At 34.3% G+C, this 26,262-nt stretch overlaps 1 protein-coding gene across 5 annotated transcripts in view; it reads right to left on the reverse strand.

Annotated features, from left to right (window-relative positions):
* Positions 1 to 26,262, reverse strand: part of LOC120779177 — a 107,579-nt gene that overhangs the window by 46,234 nt on the left and 35,083 nt on the right. For all 5 annotated transcript variants that reach the window (XM_040111419.1, XM_040111418.1, XM_040111417.1 and 2 more), the window contains exon 3: positions 10,868 to 10,978. The gene's annotated coding sequence lies outside the window, so the exon portion shown is untranslated. The remainder of the gene's footprint in view (positions 1 to 10,867; positions 10,979 to 26,262) is intronic.

Below are 26,262 nucleotides of genomic sequence, written 5' to 3' on the forward strand. Positions count from 1 at the left end.
CACTATAACGTATAGCTGCCATACAAACTGGCCGTTCAAAATCAAGTGCTTTTAAGGAATCTAAAAGAAAATAATATGGGCTGCACCTAAAAGGAAAGAAAAGAAGATTGGAAGTGAGAATCTATTCGAATTAGAATTAAATTAATTACAATTTTGCTGTTAACTTTGTACAATATGCTCAACTTCTTTGGTTGAAAAATTTAATGTAACAAATATCACTCATACGCCTTGTCTGCCCTTCATTTAAGTGCTTCATTAGCAACGGTATAAGCGCGCATGATGTGTCTGAGAGCTACTAAAAATACAACGTAAATCTCAGCTCATTTAATTCCTTCGCTTTTATGCAATTTCCCTTTTACAGAGTTGCCCTCTCATTATTTTTGCACCATCACACATACTTAATTGTCTTTGCGCGTAGAAACGCGAGTATATAAATAGCAGCAGTTGTAGCAACTCTCGCAGCCGCAAACTCGATTTGCATCTGTGGTCACCAGCGGCAATTGAGTTTTGGTCGTGTGCGTGTGCGTCGAGTGTGTAGGGTTGTAGTGATTTCTCAACGCACAGCGCCCAGAGGAAGTTGCAACTTTGAAGCGCTTGCATTAGCCAGCAAAAGTGCTGCTTGTGCTGCATAGCCAACTTAATTGGTCTGCATAAGTGAAGTAGGAGTTACGAGGAGTCAAGCAGTGTCTGTGCGAAACTAAGTTATCCGCTATTTATATTTATATGCTCCTACTTGGTTGCGTCTACGTGTGCTCCGAAGCAGGCTAAGCGACCTGAGGCAATGCAGCATACACAACTTTTTCTCATTTGTTTACTGCATTTCTTGGTAGCGCATAAACTTAGCAACAAGGAGGGTGACAATTTTCGAATCTCTGTGACCGACTTCTCAATTGTACCGTTCAACGGTAAGAAATGTGCTCGAGCACACACTCAGCATAGTAAGCACACCTACTTACTATATGGGTATGTATGAGTATGTGATGGCGTGTGTACTTCTTAGAGCCCTTAAGCATTTTGCAGGGCTAACATAAATTTAGCAGCCCTATTCTCTTATCTTTATTGTTTATACACAAAAATATGCAAGAGCGTGTGTATGAGTTGGCTTTCCAGTTCCCATTTTGCCCACTCTGCCTTTACACAATCTCCTGCTAATGTCTGGGGGCTCAACTTGATCCACATTTGTACTAAGCTACCATTGCGCTCTCGGTAATTGGGCGGCGATGCTCTAGTTGTGTATGTGACTGTGTTGGGTATCTTATTTTAAAATGCTGTCAAGTGTTGTTTTTCTACTCCTCTCATTGTATCACAGTTGTGATATATGTACATATGTACGAATAGGTGGAACGCTGAGAAATGCAAATAAAGGCGAGAAAAGTTTAATGGCGAATGGTTGATGAATCCTATGTAGTCTATAGCTAGTTTTGTTTTAATTTGTTAAAATTGCATTGACTGAAATAATCGATAAACTAAATAATCGGTAATTGATTGTTGACAATTATGAAAAAAAATAAAAAGGATTAGGCGGAATTAGATTTCCAAAATTGCATAGATTAAAAAATCGATAAATTAGACCATAGATAGATAATCGTTATTGGCAAATTATCGATAATTCAAATCGCGCAAACCTCAACACAATTGCTGAGGAATAAAGTTAAAGGAAAGTTGAGGCGAAATTGCAAAGACTACACTCAAAATCGATAAATTTAAATAATCGATTGTTTGCAAATAATCGATTTTTTTTACTTAAAGAAATATGTCGTCTTCTGATCGTTTTTTAGAAATCGCTAGAATGTCCGATGACTCGATGAACGAATTTATGGTTTGTGTTTGGCCGTAATTGAAAGTTATCGATATGACAAAAAACGTATCGAAAAATAAAATAGACTCTATAGACTCAAAAACGACAAATTTAAATAATCGAAATCGAAGCATAATTGTATAGATTTAATTGTAAATATGAGATTTTTTATATTAAAATAGATATTTTAATATTTTATTCAATAATCGATTATTTTAAAATTATTGGTAATTCACGCCCTGAAAGCTCCATAGCCGTGGCATTTATCTTTAGCAGTTAGATCTGGCTAGACCGACGGTTACTTCAATTAAAAATGTCCAAAATCGCATCGAAAAGCGAAAAAAAATTGGAAAACTGAAAATCGATAAATTGATCGATTGTCGACAAATAATCGATGTTTTTTACTTGAAAAAATATGTTGTCGTCTAATCGATCTTTTGTTGTCAACAAATATCGATAACTTCATTACCGAACTTATCGTAATATCGAAAAATATCGATATATTCAATCAATCGATTGTTTAAAGTTAATCGATATTTTTTGACTTCAAAAACATGTTCTCACCATAACGCTCGTTGAAAGTGGGCAATAGGTCATACTTATTACCGAATTTACCGATTCTGGGCATGTAAAATATCGATTTAAATCCTAAAACAAATATCCGCAAAGTTCGAAGCCTTTAAAATTGGCGCATTAAAGTTTTTTCACTTTGTAGCGTTCACTATTGACTTAAATTTCTTTTCCGACGGCATTTTCAATGAAGACTTATACGAAAATGTTACTTTTCCGAATTCCGCAGCTCTTATTCTTATACTTTTCAGCTTGTTTATTACATTTTTCAAAAAACATTTTCTGCTTTTTAATGGTTTAGTGAGCCTTTAATCGCTTCGTAAACTTTGCGAACCTACTCCCCTGTTGCGGCAAATAATTCACTATCTTTAAAAAAAATATTTCAGTACAACATTTACCACCTGCAACATCTTTTAAGTTTTAAATATCAAAACATTTTTTTCTGAAAACTCTCTTTAATACAAAGTATCTATCTCTAAATGCAACGAAAAAATGTGTCAATTAAAAGTTTACTGCCTCAAAGTTTGTTAGTTTCTTGCGCTTTGCAACACAATTTGCATTTGATTTTCACGCGCTCCAGCAAACCTTATTTACATTCATGGAAAATCAATACAAATACCAAGAGACACAGCGAAATGTAATGCAAAGCATGCAACTGCAGGTGAGCGCATTTTATGCAGGTCACTCTGCAACTTTGGTAGGCGTATATAAATGTTGCGTATACGCCCCAGCGCACACTGTGTAACTAAGACGTGCAGTCTACAACATTTCAACAGCTTGAGATGCAAAATTATATATTGAAAATGCAAGTTTTATGCAAATATTTTTCATCCTTTATAAAGCTGCTGGAACTTACTAAAATTTTGGTAGGTTGAAATATGCGTTAAGCGATATGTAGCCGAAGGATGGCAATGTAAAATTGTGACATTAGTTCTTTAGTTTCAAAAAAATTCCAAAGTAATTTAAATAAATTTTATTAATTAACTAAGCAAAAGTAGTTTAATCATAATTGCCTGTGGTGTTATTATTATTATTATAATTATTTACTTAAATTACTTTTTGTTTGTGCATGTGTTTGTGTGTGTTAATGCCAGCGAAAACACATACTTGTGGCTTGTAGCAAAACACATTTCAGGCCAGCAAGCTGCGCGGCGCAGGCGAGTGTGACAAGCTATGTAAATAAGCGTTGTTTTTGCGCAGCGTAATTCCAACACTCGAAAACTACATAACGCACACAAACACACATGCATACACATATGAGCTAATAATGTTTTTGTGTGTAATTACTTGATTTGCATATTTTTTGCTGGTGGCATACGTGTTGTTGCAGCGCGATGTTAGGCAAATAAATGCTTTTTGTTTTTTAAATAAATAAATGCAAAAAGTTAATGTGTATATATTTGTATATACATATGTATATGTATGTATATATTATATTTGCTGCAAATTTAAATTTGACATTATGTACGCACTTTAAATGAAGCCATCGAGTATGAAGAATTAATTAAATGCGACAACTTCATACCTGAAGGGCCGGAAAATCGGTCAAGCGCGCAATTACTGTAAATGTATGTATGTATGTGTGTGCAAGTGTGAATGCAAATGACAATATGTCAGCAGTGCTTATGAAAAGAATGAAAAAGTATGCTTGAACGTGCTATGAATATGAGGGGCATATTTATTACCTAAGAGCACTTGCAATTGAAGTCTTTAAATCGAGGTACTTAAAAAAATTTACAAGCGAAGAGCTGATAGTTTTATTTTACTCTTATATACGTTACGATACTTATTTAAAACGCCTGCATAAATATTTAATAAAAAAACAGCTAAAATAATAAAATTATTACAAACTTGCTAATGCTGAAAATCGCAAGCATTTTGAGCAAAGTTGCCACTTGCTTAAATTTTTTTTCTTTTATCTAACAATTATTGCCATTACATAAACTAAGGCAGCTTAACAAATATTGCTGCTTAGAATATTGCGTAAAATGGCTTAAAATCGTTAAAGTTTGCAGCATTATTGCCACCTAGTTATTTTTTTGCAACAATAATTGCCGTAGCATCAAGTTAAGCAGGCTTAAAAAATATTTTGGCTTAATATATTTTGTTAAAGACTTAAAACCGAACTCATTTTCAGCGTAGTTGCCACCTAGTGTTTTTTTAATTGCTTAATCACTGCAGTATCATCACATCTTCTTCACCGAGCTTGTGCAAGGTTCTTGCTTAATATTTTTTCAAAAATTTCAAGAAAGTCAAAAATTAATTTGTTAAAACAACAGCACAAGTTGAACTGACTTAAGAAAACTAAAAATAAAAATAAAAAACCTATTTAAAAAAGTTAAAATTTAAACTTTAAAGTGGAAAGTATTTTGACAAAAGTTGCCACCCCTATTTTATTAAAAGAGGTTTGCCAGTCGAAAATCGATATGCCATAAAAAACCAATGAAAAATCAATCGACTTTTGAAAGCTCGTTGTTATAAATATTTTTTACATTTAATTAGTTTAGTAAGGGTTGCCACCTTTTGAAAAGAAAAATAAAAAACTGAAATAAAAAATTGTTTAAAGTTTCTTAAATTAAAAATATTTTTACTTTAATTGCCACCCTAATTTCATTTCTGCTAAGCATTTTCGATACAAAAAATTAAAAAAAAAACTTTCTTCAGTATTAAAACTTACTTTTTTAAGGGGTTATGAGAGTTAAATTCAATATCTCTTCAGATTTTCTAAAATAATTTTATTTTCAATCCTATTTTTCCAAACTATTTTATGCCTTCACATATATATTTGTACTGTTATTGCCTTCCGCTAAGCACGCATTATTCTCAGTTCTCCGTAATATTCACAAATTTAAGCTATTCGACGAAAAGCAAAAACAAAAAATCAACTCCCCCAGCTGTGCTTAACGCCAACACACATGTCCGGCAAGCGACTAAAACTCCAGCTAAGCAACTCACCTTGGCCAGTTGACCTAAAAACCGACGCTTAATTATTTCAACGCACACAAAAAAAGGCAGCAAAAAGGTGGCAGCAGCGTCTGCTTATTTCATTTCCGCCGCATTCTTAGGAACCCATTTGGCAGCACACTGCTTTAATGCCACGCACTTAAACATTGTGTAATGAAGTAAATATAATACTCGTACTCGTACTGGTAATGCAATAGCGGGAAATGTGCAATTACACCGCACTTTCACAATAACTCTAAGTGGCTCATTTGTGGCGGCAGTGCAACGATAGCCATTACAATCCACCACAGCAACACACACACACACTCGCACACGCCTGCTTGCAAGTGCGTCGCATTGTTGCTGCTGCTACTTACGTGATCTCCGAAGCAACTAGTTCACTTGCATTTAGCGCTCATCATTAATTCAATATGGCAAATGCACGTCGCACTCAATACGCCGCCTTACATTTGTTCCAACAACAACAACAACAGCAGTAGGTAAAGTGGTGAATGCATATACGGCTTGCAATTGCAATTGGCATTTGCCAATCAGCAGGCGATTCATCGATTGCGCTGCCGCCACTAACAGCACGCAGTTGCCACCTGTCTGGTGTGCTGGTGCACATATATACATATATGTATATCATATTTATACCCTGAACAGGGTTTTTGAGGTTTGTCACATTGTTTGTAACGGCCAAAAACTTTGGAGATTATATACATATATAAATGATTGGTGTGACGAGCTGAATCGATTTTGCCATTTCCGTCTGTCTGTTTGTATATACGCAAATTGGTCCCTAAGTTTTAGAGATATCAATCCGAAATTTTGTACCCGTTATTTTCTTACCAAGAAGTTACTCATTTGTCGGAATGGCCCAAATCGAGTCACTACAGCATATAGCTATCTTACAAACTGAACGATCGGAATCAAGTGCTTGTATGGAGAACTTTTTTATTTGTGGATATATTTTTATAAAATTTTGTGAGGGTTGTTGTCTCAAGCAATAACACAATCTCTGAAGAAATTGATCACCTCGGATCACTCTACCATATAGCTGCTATACAAACTCAACAATCGGAATTGAGAGTTTGGATGGAAAACTTTTTCATTTGATGAGATATCCTCATGAAATTTAGTAGTGATTCTTATCTCATGCAATGATGTCATCACTGGAAAAATTATTTAAATCGGATCACTATAGCATATAGCTGTCATACAAACTGAACGACCAGAATCAAGTGCTTGTATGGTGAACTCCCTCATAGGAGGAGATATTTTCATGAAATCTGCCATAGATTAACGGTATAAGCAACGGTATAAACTCCGAAGAAACCGTTCAGATCGGATCACTATAGCACATAGCTGCCAAACAAATTGATCGATCAAAGTTATTGTAAGGAACTTCTTATACTTATGAAGTGTATCATAACTTCGGTGCAAGCGAATTTAACGTTTCTTTCTGTTTTATATATTTCCACAACTGTATGTGCGTTTGGCGTAGTAGAAAGTGTGGCAGCGACTTTATTAGGCATCAAGTGTTGCCGCATATCGATTTCAATTACCGCTGCTGCCATCAGTACCACACAAATTGAGTGCCGTTGTATGTGTGGCGCCACAACTTCTCATTTGACAAGCGCAAAATGTTAATTTTCATTTCTAAAACCACTAAAGCTTTTCAATGCATTAAGCAGCGGCGTGGGTGGTTGAATGTGAATGCAGAGTTGAATATTGATTTCTGTCACTTGCAAAGCGTGGACTACGAAAATTCTCAACTTCGTTGCGTACTTGCCGGAATTCTACATTTCAATTTCACTCACGTGAGTGTCGTCCGCGCTGGCAGCTGCCCACTTTCACACAAGCGAAACCTGCACTGCCGCACCCCATCCGCACGCCATCCGCACCTAATTTGTTGTCCCCGTTTATATGCACACCCACACATACATAAGCGCACACATTTATGTGCATTACACTGCCCACTAAGCCATACGCTAAATCGCCATATTAGTTGGTGCTCAAGTCGCCACAATGACCATTAGACACGGAAATGTCCACCATTGCTGGCCATTTTCCTGCTTCGTTCCGCTCACCTTGCTTGCGCCACTCAACGTACTTAGTGCGACCCGAATTGTGAGTGCATGCAAAATTTGTCACCGTTAAGTGTTTTGTGGGGGAAAGCGACAATGAGTTGCCATTAATTCCACGTTTGTGGTGTGCCTTCGTTTTGTTGTTTTGTTATCTGTGTTTGACCCATATAAGCAAGTGACCAACAAGTTTTTTTGTGTTTTATTTTGTACTGAAAGTTTTCCGGCCTTTGTACAGCCGAAATTGCGAGTTGTGAGTAAGTTCCCTGTTTTTGGTAGACGCATGCATGGGCGCAACTTCAGCCTCTGAATGAAAATATGTAACCCGTTCTGAAAAATATTCGCTCAACAAGCAAAAACGCAGCTATATAACCTTTCAGCGGTGTATTTTTTGTGGCAGCTATTAGTATGAATGCATATGAATAATTGGCAATGCGACCGATAAAGGGCACCCATGGGGAAGTGAACACAACGTTTTCGTTTTCCAATAGAGTAGAAATCTACATATTCACTGACGGATAAAAGGGCGAAGTAGGGGTAGGAGCAAGCTTCTTCTTTCGTAATTCATACACAGAAGCTAGCTTCGAACTAAATGCCTATAACTCAGTCTTTCAGGCCGACATAATTGTGGGCATAACAGAAGAAACCAAGTAAGCCTCTGCAAACCAGCAGATCCATAAACATTCGATTAGATAGCCAAGCGGCAATTAAGGCTATTCGCATCGCTAATAGGTTAATTTAAAAGTCCCCGATCTGACACATAGATGGCGCTAGTAGAGTTAATGCCATATGAGTTTTCGGTAGCCCTAACCTTCAAAAGCCTCGTGTATTAATTTGATCGCTGTCGGATCATTAGTTTGTGATTAATATGATTTTGTGTGAAGCAACTTTTGTTAATGTGAACAAAATTGATGAAAAGGAGTCTCGCGTGTTGATAAGTTTGCTTTTTGAATGAAAAAAGTGCAGTTGAAGCTAATATTTGGATTGAGTTACATTATTTGGACTCCTCACCAGAAAAATCAATCGTTGAAAATCAGTTTGCTAAGTTTGAACGAGGCGAAATGAGCAACGAGCATGATGAAGTGAGTGTACGCCCTTAAGAGATTATAACTGACGAAAAAATTAAATAAGTCCACAAAATAATTGTGGATGACCGTAAAATGAAATTGCGGGTACGAGCTGAGACTCTAAAAATATCAAATGAACTTGTAATTATATCATTCATGAATATTTGGATATGAGAAAGCTCTGTGCAAAGTGAGTGCCGTGCGAGCTTACCTTTGACCAAAAGCTATGAGGTGTTGATGTTTCAAACAGTGTTTGGAGATACCCAAGCGCAATAAACTGGAGTCTTATCGTCGATATGTGATAATGGCTGAAACATTACTCCATAATTTCGCTTCGAAGTCCAACTAAACAGTCGTTCGAGTGCGCTGCACACGATGAACCCGCTCCAAAGCGTGGTGAAACACAATAGTTAGCTGGCAAGGTTATGGCGACTGTACCATATTTTTGGATGCGCATGGAACAATTAAAAAAAAAATGGAAGGAGCATGATCGCCGACTGTTACATAGCTTTATTGGACCATTTAAAGGAGAAAAACAGCCGTATTTGAAGAAAGAGAAATACCAGTTTTACCAAGGCAATGCACCGTGCCATAAGTCAGTGAAAACGATAGCAAAAATCTGTTAATCTATGAGCTTCGAAGTGCTTCTGCATTGACCGTATTCTCTGGATTTGGCCCTACCGATTATTTTTTGTTCTCTGATCTCAAAAAAAGTGAGCAGCGAAGAAATTTCCGTCGAATAAAGAGTTCATCGCCGAGACTGAGGCCTATTTGGTAGCAAAGGACAAATCGTACTATAGAAATTGCGAAGGAATGGAGCGAAGGGAACTATGTTGAACAAAGAACGAATTTTGCTAAAAACGTGGGTTTTACTTTGGCAGGCCGGGAACTTTTCAATTGTTCTGTTAAATGCTATTATGAGCATATGCATACCTACATTTTTGAAACACATAAAACAACTTAAAAAAAATAACAATTATTCAAGCTCTCTTAATTCTTTTCGTGAGGTTACTACACACTCTCCGAAAAAATATTTGCTAAATATACAAATAGGTACTATACATACATGGACCTGCTTCAATTTGATCACCATTTTGGCATTAATTCTGGCATATCTGCATATACGACAAAGACCATTTTAGAGTAACCATAAAACAATCTGATAAATTCGAAATCTCGTACGCCCATAACCATAAAATATGCATACAATTTCGTACTCGAAACGTTGAGCATGCTAATATTCACACTAGACACACGTGATAATCGCCATAAGGTCATTAGCAAGTTTAGCAAATATATGGAGTAATAAATTTAAAGAGCAATGCAATTAATCACGTCTAAGCTGAATGTGAAAGCGAAACCATTTGACTTCAAGCACTAAAATATTAAGCCGAGCAGGTCATAAAGCAGAGCGACCAAAGAGCAAAAGTGCAACAGAGTCTCGGTCGGTCTAAACTAATACATAGGCACCAGATAAATACAAATAATTGTGGGAGCAAGGCAAGTACGAGCGGAAATTCTAGCTAATTTATTTGCACAAATACATATTTGTGTATATTTGTGCGCCAACACGGAGTAAAATGTCAATGCAAAGCGACAAACGGGCAGACAGACAGCGAGACAGTGGCACAACCGCTGCTATTTGCCACAAAATGGCGTAAACACAATTATAGCAAAACATACAGACATGCAAAGCGCATTAAACGCGCGCATAAATAGTGTTGTCATAGCGCCACTTTGGGATGTGCATACATTTAGGCGCATAGCGCGGTACATTTGTGGTTTTATAGCTACACAACGTCTCCGGCATTTCTGCAAATGCGCATAGATATGTAATAGAATGCTTATACGCGTGTGTGTGTGGCCAGTTTTATCGTCTTCATGTCACTGCAGCTTTGGCAAGGCATTAATTATTTAGCTTGGAATGTGCTAAAATCAAATTAATGGGTCACATTCGAGCTGATAAATTGATAAATATAAAATGAGCGTTCCTTTGGGACAATGTATATGCATTTATATACTCTATATATCTAAATATCAATAAATGTTATTATTTTATAGTATTTCAAAAACAATATGCCACAGCGCCCAAGTGTATGCTACACAAAGTAATTAATTCCAGCCAATGCATGTTGTCCGCTGTTTGCACACACACACATACATACACATAGAGTAATCTAGCTATATATATAGCTTTAAGCATACCACATCCTAGCGCTTTATATTTAATTTATATTTCACTGCTCCACAAATTCATCGATTTATCGATTAAACGACGCTGAAATGCCTTTTTCATTTTTAATTAGTGACAGGCCGGTTGCGTGCAGTTTCCGTCGTGTATATTAGTTTAAATATAGTACATTATGTAACTGTATATGTGTGTGCTGTAATGTGCTACTCACCGAAGTGGCCGCACAGCCCGGTCAGGTCACGCAATTTAAATTGGCTTTAAGGATACGCCGCAGCAGACATGTGTATTACGGTTTTTTGTGCGCCTTTTAAGTACGATTTAACTGTAAAATAGATAAAAATTTAAAATTAATTTAAATTTAATTTATGCTTGTCTTGATATTGTCAAAAATAACTATATATTTTATTAAAGCCTGAACAGGGTATATTAAGTTCGTCGCGTACTAGTGCCTCAATTTTTCAGATATTGAACTGAAATTTTGTACAGGTTTTTTACACCTCAATTAGCTGCTCATTTGTCGGAACTGACGACATTAGACCACTATAGCATATAGCTGTCATACAAATTGAATGATCGGAAATAAGCGTTTGTTTGGAGAACTTTTTCATTTGACGAGATGTTTATACGAAATTAAGCATGAGTTATTGGCTAAGGCAGTAATGCTATCTGCCAAGAAATTTTGCAGATCGGATTACTATAGCACATAGCTGTCATACAAACTGAACGTTCGGTGTCAAGTGCTTGGTGGAAGACTTTTTAAGTTTACGAGATATTTTCTTGAAACTTGGCATGAGATATTGTCTAAGTCATTGGTGCAATCTCTGAAGAAATTGTTGAGATCGGTTTACTATATCATACGGCTGGCATACAAACTGAACGTTTGAAATCAAATAATTGACTTTTACTTTGAATACTAATTCACTAAGTACCAGACGGGCTGCTTAAAATCACTTCGCTCATCAACCTGCAGTAGAACAAAGCTCCAAAGCAGCTGAATGCAAAATATATGCGCTTTGTGTTAATGCTTCAAATTCTTGCTAAAAGCATGAGTCTATACCAAAGTGAATATTTCAATGATGCTAGTATTCGTGCATACCCCAGGCTGTCTATGTGTTTGCTTTGGCTTTCATTGACTTGTCATTGTGTTTCTTACGACGCCTTGCACGTTTTGCTGCCAAACTTTTGTTTACTCCCTATGCATACTCGAAACTGTTGTGTTGCATCTCTATGTATTTGTGAAGCGCGTGAAGCTGCCGAGAAGTCTGTGATTTGTATTCGTTTCATTTGTATGAGTGCAGCTGCTTAGAGGTATGCACTACTCTATGATCTTTAGTGAGTTTGTCATGCTGACTGTTTGTCGTTTTGTCAGCTGCACACAATGGCAACGCATGCTCACTTGCGTGGAGTTGACAGCTGATAGCTGAAGGCACTGCCGAGCAGTTGACGCTCCCAAATGATTTCTTTGTGCATAAATCACGAAATTGCATCTTACGCTTGAGATGACAAAGTGCATAGTTAGTGTATGTATATATGAGTTTGTGTGTAGTTGTATTTGCTATTGCTTATTTTTCAGCAGTGAGAAATTGACTTGCAAAACAGAAATTTCCAAGAATTCGAATTTCGAATTGAAAATATTACGGATATCTATTAAAGGCTCAGTGTTGCGGCAAATTAATTGATTTGCTTATGCTAATTTGCCCGTTGGTATTTAAGGAATTTAATTGCTTTTATAACATTTGTGGGAAATATTTTGTAATTCATATTTACGCTTCAACAGCTGCTCGGATTAATAATTACTTATTTTAAATTCTCAATTATGAATAGCAAAAAATATGTTTGCGTACGCTTCACCAAGCAAAAAAATGTAGGGAATGTGAGTAAAACGGAAATTAATTCCTCAGTGGTTATGTAAAAATACTTAAAATACACACACTTGATATGAACATAAAAAGTTGCGCATACGCCACCACACACCCGTTTTTGGTTGTCTTTTGGCAGGAGTGATGTATGAGTTGTAATTTGAAGCTACTAATGAAAAGATAGAAAGGGGTTATGAGATAACACTTGTATTAAGAAAAATTATGCATTTCACATTATCTTTATTAAGAATTTCATATATTTTTTCATGTAAATGAAAAGAGCTGCTTAGAATATTCCAAAAGTGTGAATAATATTCAACCCAGAATCAGTCTTTGAAATAATTTTTATCGTGATAGAAGCAGCAGGTGATATACATGCAGGCATATACAAGCAAATTAAAAATTCGTTTTGTAAGAGTTTGTGCACGTGTATATGTATAATCATACCAACTGCACACAATAAAATAGTTCAGCTATTCGAAAACTGCTCTCATCCAGTTTAATTAAACGAGCTGCTCGTAATCATACAAATATTTGGGAAATTCAGCGAACAATAGAAATAGCAAACCGTGGAATAGCGAATATGAAAAAAGCGAAAAGGGGGAGAACCAACAAATAAAGAGGCGCTTTAATTGCAGCAAGCGAAGGGAATGCAGAAGTGTTGAAGCCCAAGTTACTTATATTTTTCGTGTAAGCTAATTGGAATATATGGAAGAAGAAGTAATAATTATTGAAAATATGTTTAAAATATTTAAAAAATAAAAGAAAATGCGAAGAAAAAAATTTATAAAAAAATAATAAATATCAATTATGTAAACATTTAGAAAAGCAAATAATAGTAATACAAAAAAAAAATAAAACTTAAATAAATTAAAAAAAAAAAATTAAAAGCAATTTAAAAATAATAAATAAATAAATGAAAAGTAGAAATTATAATTATATTTGTATAATCAAATAATATTAATTATAAAAAAAAAAAAAAAAAACATTAAAAAATATTAAATTTATTAATAAAAAAAGTTATAAGAAAAATAAAAAAAATAATAATACTAAACAAATACCAAATTACTACGATTACGATTATCACGATTTAAAACTAAAAATAAATAAATTGATAAAAATTAGAAAACATAATAATAAGATAAAAATAAATTTAAAATTATAATTTACAAAATATAATTAATACTTAAAACCAAAAAAAATTTAAATAAAAAACACATTAAAAAAGTAATAAACAAATGAATAAAATAAAAAAAATAGACTACAATTGAATTCGAAATATTGATAAACAAATAAATAATTAAAAAGAAAAAAATAAAAGCATACAAAAATTAATTACAAAAAAAAGTTAAAACTATAATAATTCTTGGAATACCAAGTTATACGGATTAAAAACCACACAAAAAAATTAAAAAATAAAAATTATAATAGTAATATATTTGTTATAAAATAAAATAAAAAAATTGTTAAAAGATAGTATGATAAAAAATTAAAGTAATATTTAAAAAGAAAAATGTTTTAAAAAAATTAAAATTAAAATTAAAAAAAAAATATAAAAAATAAAAATTAAAATAATTTATTCAACTAATTATGATCTTATAGTTAACTACATGTTACTAATGCTGCCAAATTATATTATTATTGTTATGCAGTATTTTTTGTTTTTTTGCTTACCATAAAAAATCTTATGACAAAGAAATTATTGTGGTTATTTTACGAGCTTAGAAGAATTAGAACTAAACTGAGCATAAAATTTACCGTGAGAATGCCTCCTATAAGCGTTCTTCTACTACTTTAGCGCACTTGAATACTAAATATTTATAAAATATATAAAAAGTACGTGTCACGTTGCTTGTCCGCGATGGACTCCTAAACTACTGAACCGATTTTAGTAAAATTTAGACACTGTGTCCAGTTCGAACCAACTTAGAAGATGGGGTATTAAAAACAATTCATAAATAAGAAATACATTGAAAGTTATATTAAATGGACGCTCTATTAAGCGGACAACTCTACTAACTAAATAGAAAGGCTGGTAACCAAACCTTGAGAAAGCAGCTTTAAATTCGTTATTTTTTCCAATGAAATTTATTTGTATGAACATATTCAAAATTTAACCTCAAATACAATCCCTTGGATTCTTATGCCTGTATTGAATAGTTTATTATTTGAATAATGATGTAAAATGTATACCACTGCAACGCGCGCTGGATCGCCTTGCAAATACTAAATAATATACATATGTATGATTATATGTAGCTGGCGCTGCTATTATTTTGTTGTTCTAAAGGTATTTTCATTTCGTTTTTATTTTCCATAATATATTCATTCTTTTATGCCATAATTTATTCAAATCTGTTTTCAACCACATGTACTATGAAGAGAATCACTCCTTTCGTATTAAGTAATCTACAATATATTGCTATTAATATGACAAACTTTGTTTATGAAAATGCTTGTATAAATAACTAAACACACGCACACCTGCCTATTTCCCTGGCATACTTCGGTGAAACCCTTACATTGCTATAAATACTAATTTCCGGCCGCAAAATGCTATCATGCATAATACATACTAATTGCGACTGATTGACGTTGTTTCTAACCCGGCTCTTACTGAAGCCTTGCCACCACAAACCTCACATCAAGCACAATGTTGCTGTAGTTGTGGTAAATGCTTAAGTAATTGCTTCGTATGCACACACGCACACGCACACACATGCGTGCACTAAAATATGTAATATAAATATGTAGCAATGTGCCTATGTATAAATATAAATTTATATTTTTCTTAACCTTTTATGCTGATGCAAGTATTTCTGCTTTGCTTCCAGGTACAACAGTGCGTATACGTGATCGGCATGCAAACGGCTTTGCTTCGGTTCAAGCAGCAATAATCGCCGAGACACGTGTATTTCTGTGTAGGTAAGTAATTTTACGAATATATATATGTATATGCTTTACATTTTTACTTATATTTGCTTACATATATTTGGGTACTTGATGGTTTGTAGGTTATTATCCAGCCAACCGCATTTTTGTTGTACAGAATATCGGCTTATGACTGACTTATTATTTATAAGACAATTTTTATGAAAAGCAGCAGAATTTATGTTAGTTTTGCGCAAATGTTTATATGTTCATCATGAAATTTATTTGTCTCAATTCAACCATGAAATGCACTGACTTTGTTAGCATATTTAATATAGAAGGGTATGTTTAATTTTTAAAGTTCCAATCCGAAAAATATATCTAGAGATTATAGCGTTATCTTGGATAGTAATCTATGCGAAATTTCGGCAAGATATCTCTTAAGCTACAAAGTTTTTCATACAAGAACTTCATTTTCATTGGTCAGTTTGTATGGCAGCTATATGTTGTAGTGGTCCAATCTGCACGATTTCTTCGGAGGTCGCATTATTACTTTAGGCAATAATCTATGCCAAATTTCGTGATGATATCCTTTCAAATGAAAAACTTCTACATATAAAAACCAGAATCTGGTCGTTCAGTTTGTATGGCAGCTATATGCAATAGTGGTCCGATTTCGTTGGTTTCGAAAAATGAGCAGCTTTTTAAGGAGAAAAGAACGTGTGCTAAATTTCAGATCGATATCTCTAAACGTACTAGCTTATTAGGTGGCTAAACCGACTCAGCTCATCACACTGATAATTTCAGTACTCGTTTATACTTTATAGTATTTCCAACGTTAATTTCAGTGTGCTACAAGCTTTCTCGTTGCATACTTCAAGGCGCACATACATTCATTGTGTATTTTCGACATTCTTTTTGTTTTGGGACAACTGCTAGTAAAATGTTCTTGAAAATAGTTCGCTAAATTATTATACAATTATAACTTTCTAGCATGTAAATTAATTTAATTTTTCAAATATAATATAAACCTTTAACAGTTAACTAAAAACTAAAAGCCAAGTCAGAGGAAACCAGCAAAGCTTAACTCTCAAGTGAATCATTTAAAAGTCTTATCTCATCTTTGTTCTTCTCTGCAACCATAGACATTGCAATGCCGCTGAAGCCTTACTACATTAACACTACTTGCATTGTCTTTGCGCGATAATCACTCATAATTCATTCTACTTATCTCGGCACGCGCGCACGCCTGCTTATCTCTTTGTGTGAATTCACATTAACACATACTCCTATATGCACTGCTGCACAGTTGATAATCATTATTCATTTGTTGCGTATACTGCCTTATGCCTGCATTTGGTTACTCAGTCATAAACTACGGATGACAATAATAATTTCTGCTTTACGTTGCTCATACGCCATGGCGGTGGCTTACTTCAAATTAACGCGCCATTTGTCACTTATCAAAAGCACACAAGAACTCCATGATTTTCGCTTGGTTAATGTGTATTATTGCGCATATATATTCATTTTTCGGTATTGTGATTGATATCAGAGTCAGTGATGATAGATTTATTCAGGTCCGTCAGTCAATCCGTACGATCGGATTAAAATTTTTCTAGGGAAAACTTTTTTATTTGGCAAGATATCTGCTCGAAATTTGACATGGATTATTATATTAAGCAATAATATAATATCCGAAAAAAAAATTTAGATGAATCACTATAGCATTTAGCTGCCATACAAAGTGAACGATCAAAAACAAGTTTTGGTAGGGAAAGCTTTTTTATTTAGCAAGATATCGTAACGAGCTTTGGCACGAATTATTCTCCACAGCAAAGCTACAGTCTCACCACAAATTTTACAGTTCGGATTACTATAGCATATAGCATCATACAAACTGAAACATCAAAATCAACATCAATGAAATATTTTTCTTATTTGTGTAGGGTATTTTAGCTTCTGTGCAACCAAAGTTAACATTAATTCTTGTTTTTATTTCGTCTCTTCTATGTGTATATAAAATACATTATATATAAAATATATATTTAGCCCATTATATAGCAGTATATACTGCAGCCAAATTGTTTTCTTCACTTCTTCGTGACACTTTACAGCTAAAGCTTGTTCGTTTCTAATTGGTGTCAATTAAAGTAATCATTTTAATTCCTCATGCACACAAATATAAACTCAACACATACACATGCTCACAAGCAGGTCCAAATCAATTGCAATTCGCAGCAGTTAGTGCTCAATGTTGGCATTAACTGTCACCTGCGGTCGTCGGCTCAATTAATTGCGCGCAAGCGGGGATTATTGCCAATTGTTTGTACGCGAATGCAGCAAAGCGCAAGAAGAAAAATGTAAGCGTAGATTTAATTTAAGCGATTTGTTTTACATGCATTACGGGGGGATTGATGTAATGGTGACAAGTGCTCTTATTTCGTTAGATTTGTCAAGGTGACGGGTTTAAATGCAATTTTCATGTCAAATTACTTGAGCGAGCTTAATCTTTGACATTTCGGTCAAGCTATAATTTGTACTCTTCTGTGTATTTCGATTATTTGGTAAAATATTTGGCATAATGATGTGCAGAACTAGGGATTATTGAGTTTTTTGAAACATGAATAGAGAGTTTAATTGTTTAGACAATATTGTTGTTGTTGTTTAGTGGTATACATGTTAAAAAAAATGGATAATAAGGACAGCCCTGCAAATATTTTTATTTTTCCAAATATTTTTTTATTTTTCCAAAACTTGTTTGATTTTTCCAAATAATCTTTTGATTTTTCCCAATATGTTTTTGATATTTCCAGTATTTTTGTAATTTTTCCAAATATGTTTTTTTATTGATTTTTCTAAATATTTTTTTTTTATATTTTTTGAATATTTTTTTTTTAAATTTTTTTTGATTTAAAAATTTTTTTTTTTAACTTTCCACATTTTTTTCAATTTTTCCAAAGCTTTTTTTTAATTTTCAAATATTTTTTTATTTTTCATTTTTTTTTGATTTTTCAGTATTTTTTTTAATTTTTCCAAAAATATATATAGTATATTCTTTAAGAAATTATGTCTGTCGAATTTTTTAAAAATTTCTATAAGTGAAAGTTTTCAAAGTCTGAAGCAGGCGCAATACAGAGATTTCAAACAAAGATTCTTTTTTATCAAATTTCAAAGCAATCGGGTAAGTAGAACTCAGATATCATGTCAGCTAGTAGTTTCGAGGAAAACGCGTTTAAGGTTTGACGTGAAGTCGTATATTATAAATCTATTCAGTTGCCTTTCATGTCGTGGCAGCTATAACTTTGGAAATAATTTGTATTTTGTAAAATAATTTTACAGCGATCTTTTCGAATATCTAAACTTTCGAATTATAAAGAAAAATCGATTTTCGAAAAAAATTTCGATTCTCAAAAAGCATTTCGATTTTCAAATTTTTTCCCCCGTCAGGTCACAAACAATTCTCTTAATATGAACTGAACAACTGTTGCTGAGCGCAACAAAAAATATCGAAACTTCAACACTTCCTGTTCTTGCAACTCAAATGCACTCAAACACATGCTAATAATACACATTCATGTTTATATTTGCTTATTAGACACTCCTATGAACTAATTTCTTAGTGAAAGTAAAGTAAAGTGAAAATCTCAAAAAACTGTAGCTTTGTTTTCATTGACACTTTGAATTAAACGGCATAATAATTTCCAACATGTAAACTTCATGCAAGTCACAGCAAAACACAAACATTCATATATGCTCACACATACCCATACACTTTTGCATAGAGTTCACATAATGAATTTAATTACACGCTTTGCGCCAACACCTGTCAAAACGAATTGAAATATGTATACACGCACGTATAAACACACACATACATACTCTCTAATACAAATGTTCATTATTCAAATTCATGAGTATGTATGCCACCGTTTGCCTTGCTTCAGCAGCTAACTTTGCGTTGGCATTTTTATTTGCCGCGCCACACACGCACACATGCATAAAAAAGCATCGCAGAAAAAAATGCCCATGCTATTTACAGCCCTACTGCATTACGAAAGTTTTCACACTAGCCTTTGCAACATGCAACTCGTGCAACAAGCGCAACGCGGCAAGTAGGCGCTAATGTATGGTGTGTGTGTGTATGTATTTGTCTTTCCGGCAGCGCGTCGCGTGCTTGGGCTTGCTTGGGGAAGCTGTTATCGCCGCTGCAGACATTATGGCTGTAGTTGCTGTTGTTGTTGCTACCGCAGGCGTTGCAACGCCTTTCGTTTATTTATGCTTACACCCTTTTACGTTGAGTCATGCTGTTATTGCTGGTTGTTCGTCGTGGAGGATGTGTTGCCAAGGTGTTCATGTGTTCTAAAATTATACGATTTAGCGCTAACACCCTGAAGCTGTTGGCAGTACACATTTTGACGTTTTCTATACGCACGCCTGCCTTGTTGAAAGTTAGCTGCTTGTTGCAACTACACACAGACATATGCACAATGCATTTGTTGTTGTTTTTAGTAATTTTTCAGTCTTCTCATACTGCCAGTCATAACTGTAACTGCGCGCGACGGGATGCCAGCAATTTTCCAAGGCGTCACTCATACGCAGTGCAGCACTGCCGGTTGATTGCTGATTAGCTGTGGGCTCTTCTGGGTATTGGGGATTAAATGTTTGCGGTTGAATAGTTAAGGTATTGATGGTGTTGTTAGTTATTAAAGGCTTTATCTTTTCGTTGCGGTTTTTACTTAAATTAGCGCGTATTATTATAATATAAATATGTTAGATGTGTTATATGTATTTTATTTGCTTAGTTTTTTAATTTTTTTATATACTATATTTAATTATTTTTCTAATTAATACTTTTTATTTGAGTTTTTAACTTTTGTCACTTATATATTTTTGTTCCATATTCTACATGCATACTCATATTTATTTTCACTTTCGTGCAGTTAATAGTTTCCCTTCAAGTCAGTGCAAACTTTGTAACTTTTTCAATTTCATTACCATTAATTGCAGCGCCTAGGCTACAATCTCATTTGTACTGCCGCATGTGCCGGGAAAATTCACTGTTATTACATACAGCATTTCTTTTTGGAGCAAGTGGAGATAAATTTCGAAATCATTCGTTCTTCGTGTTTTACTGAAAGTTTCTGTGCATTTTTAATGAGCGCTTCCTTTAGCTTTGAATTATTGCTCTACCATTTTTATTTTTTCTTGCTTACTTGAAGGTTTATTTACTAGCACTTATACCCTGTAGTAATATTTCTTATAAAATAGTATTAAAAAATCTTTATCCATGTTATAGTAGGTCGATACGGGGACTAGTTCGAGAATATATAGATCAACGGTCAGACAGATAGTTGAACATGGCTAAATCGACTCAATTGGTAAACCTGGTCATTTGTATTTATACTTTATGGGGTCATCAAAATTTTCTTCTGGGTTTCCCATACCTCGTGGCAAACTATATACGTATACCCTCTTCAAGGTGTAATATTTATGAGTATGAATGTGAAGATAGAGGTATAAATGTTCACTAATATTTAAGTTTTTTCATGCGTGGCTGCATTAACTGAAAAATCATATGATTGGAAGTGGTGTGTGTCTTCGCTAAATATGCCTTAGTGTATATTTTATTTATTTTAAGCATAAGCTTTAATGGAAATTAAAAGTTGCCTACTCTTAGGGTGCTTTTTCGTTTTTTTCGTTGTTGGAAAATATTAGAATTTTACAATTATTTGAATTCGCCGCTTGTTTTATATTTAAAAGTTATTGAAAGCTTACTTGAATTAGCGAAAAATTATATGATTGGATTCGTTTGACTTATTCATTGCAGTTACACGAGATTAAAAGTTGCTACTGTTAGGATTTCTCTTCCTAAGAAAGAATCAGAATATCGTAAAATACTAAATTCTCTGAAATTTAAGATGATTTAAAGTGGTGTATGTCCTCACTTAATATTTACCGAAATTTCATATGATTTGAAGTAATGTGTGTCTTCGCTAAATATGCCTAAGTGTTTACTTCGTTTGCCTACTTTAGGGGCATATGTTGCAAATGTTGCAAAATACTAGTATTTTACAGTTGTTAGTATGCTCAGTTTATTTAATATTGTATAACTATTGAACTAAACGTTGCCCATATTTAGGCTTTTTTTACATATGGTACAAACAGGATGTGAAGAAGGTTAGATTTTCGTACTTTTTAATTTCGTACTTGAAAACTGTAATTGAAGAGTTTTCCTCTTCTTTGAAAGAAGCATAGACAGCAACTTAAAGAAAGGAATTAAACGCTTGAGACCGTCCTGCTGTTTTTATCTACATGGTCTTTCAAAAAGTATACTCTACCAATTATTGGTTCTCTCCTAACGCAAACACATATATCAGTTTCTAAAAGCGACTGTTTCTTAGAAAACGAACCATTAATTCAGCTGGCATGCTTCACACAAGAAAAATGCACAAAAAACTGTTCGAACAGCGTCGAAAAAGTAAAAAAAATTGCATAAAGGTTTTGTTTTTGTGCTTAGCAATCGAGCGATAGGCAAAAAAGCTGCAACGCTTGCATTTCCCACGCTCATTCAAATCATGGCAACGCAAGCAAAAAGCAGCGCCGAACCAAATAGCATTGCGTATAGCAGTTGTTCAAGCTGCTTCCAAAGTAAAATTGCTGCTGCAGCAACCCAAAGCAACAAAAAAACAAAAAAAAAAACAATAAATAAAAATCGTAAGGCGAATTTCAACACAACAACAAAGCGTGGGAGGAAAATAAAAAACATAACGCACGCAAGCGCCAATTGTTTTAGCGTGAATGTCGTCATCAGCTGTTTCCTTTCATTGCCGATTTCCTTATTCTTGCATTTTGCCAACGCGCCTTTTATTTTTGTTGTGATTGTTGCTGTTGCTATTTCTAGAACATGTGCTTGTTGTGCAGATAAACATCTGTAGCCGCTCAATTGGTTATTTCTTATTTGTGCTGTCTTCCTTTGACACTCTACGACGGCACTTAAATTTTTATCGGATAACCATTTGTCACTGGAGATGTTTGTATATATTCATGTTATATGGAGTCGTTGTGTGCAGTAAGCGCTTGAGTATGGAAGAAACTTCACGTGTAGGGGGTTTTCAATCAAATCTTTTTCATCGATCCCCTTCGCATGTTCATCGACTCTTTTTCATTGATTTAATGTGTTATCTTTGTATATCACAGATATTTTCCGGGGTATATAGAGGTCGCCTTAAACTTTAACTTCATATAGATTGTTATTGAGTGAAAAAATGATCTCCTACCAACGAAAGGGAAAAGAACAACCAATATGTCCACAAAACAATATTAAAACTTGATTATAGCACCACATTCATTTAAAAAAACTAGCGATTTTTGAGTTTTGGTGTAAATAGAGGTCGCTAACTTAAACTCTAACCTCGACTAGGTAGTTAGTAGGTGAAGAAATGCTCTCCTATAAACCAAAGGTAAAAAAACAATCCTTAAACTGCCAAAATATCTACAATAACACAATACAAGCTTGATTATGGCATCAAATTCGATAAAAAAAGTAGCGAATTTTGAATTTGGTATAATATAGATGTCGCTAACTTAAACTCTAATTTCAAATGGTTAGTTAATAGGTGAAAAGATATTCTCCTATAAACGAAAGCCAAAAGAACAACCTATAAACTGCCAAAATGTCTACAAAACAATAATACAAACATACGTACTTGATTTTCACATCAGCTATGTAAATTAAAAAATTGGCAATTCGAATCAACTTGACAAAAAAAGACTAGCTTACAATTCACATATGTAATTTCAGGAACACACAAAATTAAGTAAACACGAAATAAACGGCTAAAAATCAGGCTCAATTAAAATATTATTAACCCCTCCACTGTTCAGCGTTGTAAGTTGAGATCTGTTAGTAAACACAATATTTGCTTTCAACTTAACCTCAATCTATTAAGCCACATGCCAGCATTATGCCATTGTAAGCGCTTTTCAAATTCGTCAATCGTCATTATACGCTGCCAACAATTCGATAATGATGTCTTAATATCCAACGAAATTTCCAGCCATAATCACAACTGAATGAAGAGTGGAATTACGAAGGGATTACGCCACAAATCCGATGCATTTGTAAATATTTACGCTTTCGCGAAATTGCAGAAGCCAGATTATACAACAGCAACAATAACACACACATAAGCAATACAAATGAGGGCGGGCACGAGAGAGAGAGTTAAAAAAGTTTGCATAAAAGTTGGCAAATTCAGCTGTGGAAATTGAGTAGCAAATTAAGGCCATCAAATTATCAAGGCAAATCGATGAAAGGCGACGCCAGCGACAAATATCGAGGCAGGCGAACAACAATTGCGAGAAATCTAGAAAAAAATAAACAAAAATCGTACAAAAAACTGTAAGCGGCACAACAAAAGTAAAGCTGACAGCAAGAGTGTTGTTGCCAGCTGAAGTGCTAGAAAATCAGGCAAAAATGTTGCACCGGAAACGAAAGACAGTTAGTGTAGTGTTGCATTGAAAGGAGAAGTTTTGGAAATCTCGCAAGCATTGGCGGAAGTGAGAAACGATAACAGAGCAAATGCAAAAAGAAATATAAAACAACAACAAAACAAAACTTGGCTTCGTTGAGTTCTATGAAAGCCGAGCACTAACAAATTTGCGTACAAGCGACCACACTAATAAAGTAGTTATATTGTGGGTAGGCGGTAAAGAAAGAACGCTGGCAAGAAAGTTTGCACATAAAAAGCTAAAATGCTGTCAACTAAACAGCAATAAAACTGGGCAACTACCAAACAAAAGATAATAAAAAAGCACAAATAGAGAAAAGATAGAAAAGAGAAAAAGTAAAGAAACGAAAAAAGGAAAAAACAAGATATGTACAAAAAAAAAAAACTAAAAACGGAAAAAAAGAAAAAAAGTATTAAATGAACAAACAAAAAAAAAGAAATCTAGCAAATAAAGCAAGCAAAACGTGCGCTGCACAACAGCAGAAAATCAAGAAATCAGCGCAAAGTTGGCAGTTGGAGATTGTTGTGTCACGCAATGCCTGAAAATCAAACCCTCATTCAACGTTGCGTTATTGACATTTGCTGGGAGCAGCGCTTTTTCGCCGAATTTTATGGAAGCCCAAACGCAAAGAAGTCTAAAAAGAAAATTCGTGCCTTCGCCACTTTGAGCTGAAATCGATTCATGCAGTCAAGAAATAGGTCACAGGTCAACTCTTATTTGTTCAGCGTATTTTGGTGCGATTTGTCTGTATTTTTGTTGTTGAAATTAACATTTTAATGTTTCCTGTCGTATTTCAAGCGCTGTATGTGCTGACAAATTTGCACTTTCAGTATGTTTTCAGTACGCTTTGAGGGGCTAGCCGTTAGTATAATGGTTGCTCATAAAACAAATGGTCTTTTGGCTGACAGGAAATGAACGCTATTTCCGTGTTAGTAGTTGACGTTTATGGTTTGAATTGTTAGCTATAACTACCGGGTTGGTATGCTTTCAGCTTTAGAAGTTTTTGTTGGTGGAACTTAATATAGAAATAGCCGAATTTAATATAGAAATAGTTTAAGTTATATACTGTTCAATAGATGTTGAATGTTCTCATGTCTTGCTAAATCGATTTGTTAAAATTTGCTTAAAAGAGCATAAAAAGTAGTTTAAAGTTAAGTTTACCAACTGAAAGAATACTTTCTGAGCCCAGCAGCCATGAAAACAACCCTATTTCCACTAAAAGTTACCCCCCACGCTTAAACATCTTTTCCTCTCAGCTCTCTGTAGTTTGCTTCTCATTCGAATAGTCAGTGAATCGATTATGGGGCCGCTGTTACAGGCAGTTATATGTCAATATATAGTGGATATATATTGGGTACTTATTGGTTACCAATGAGTTACCTATATAACCTATAGTGACTAAGCGATCAGTGTTTTATTGACTGACTTATATATTGCTGTAGCTACTAAAAATCTGAGTTGAGAGACCAAGAACTGGTCTCTGTTTAGAAATGTTTTATGTGGACTAACTTGAAATATAGTATAGCGTGGTAGCTGATATATCTTACTGTTCTCATCGCTTCACCGTCACTTTATTGAACTACTACAGTTAACACTCCCATTTCGCAGCTGTTATTAGCCTTTTATTCCATTTATACTGTAATAGCGTAGTTGTCATATCGTAAACCCTATTTACAAATATCGCACTTAAAGCTAACGGCGCTCAAGAACAACCAATAAAGGAGCATACAATTGTTGAACAGCAACAATTTCAACAACTCATCCCCTGGCGCTGAATTGCTATTGTAACAATGCTGCATATGACATTTCCCGCAGATCAAAAGTGAAAGAAATTCCGCAGGAATACAACTACAACGAGACGCAAGGAGCGTGAGCTAACAGGGAACAGAGCAATTTAAAAAATTGTCATTGAAGTTGTTAAATTTGTAGTGGCAGTTAAGTGAATTGGAAAGGTGCATTGCGACGCGAAGATGTGAACGAAATGCATATTGCTCTTGTGTCAAATACGTATAAATTTTATTAGGGGGGTTATGGTAATTGTGAGAAAATGTTCTTTATGAAGATTTTTAAAATTTTACTATTATTCTGATAGTCAAATTTCGTGAAGATATCTCGTCAAATGTAAAAATTTCCATACAGGATCATGATTTTGGTCGATGAGCTTGTATGGCAGTTATATGTTATTGTGGTCCGATCTTAATGGTTTCTTCAAAGATTGTAGTGTTGGCTTGAAAAATAATCTGCGTCAAATTTCATGAAGATATCTTTTCAAATAAAAAAGTTTTCTATACAGTTACTTAGTTTTGATCATTCATTTTGTATGGCAGCTATATGCTATAGTGGTCCGACATCGGCGATTCCG

Source organism: Bactrocera tryoni, chromosome 5 (assembly GCF_016617805.1).
Source record: "Bactrocera tryoni isolate S06 chromosome 5, CSIRO_BtryS06_freeze2, whole genome shotgun sequence".
In the NCBI taxonomy this organism is placed as follows: domain Eukaryota; kingdom Metazoa; phylum Arthropoda; class Insecta; order Diptera; family Tephritidae; genus Bactrocera; species Bactrocera tryoni.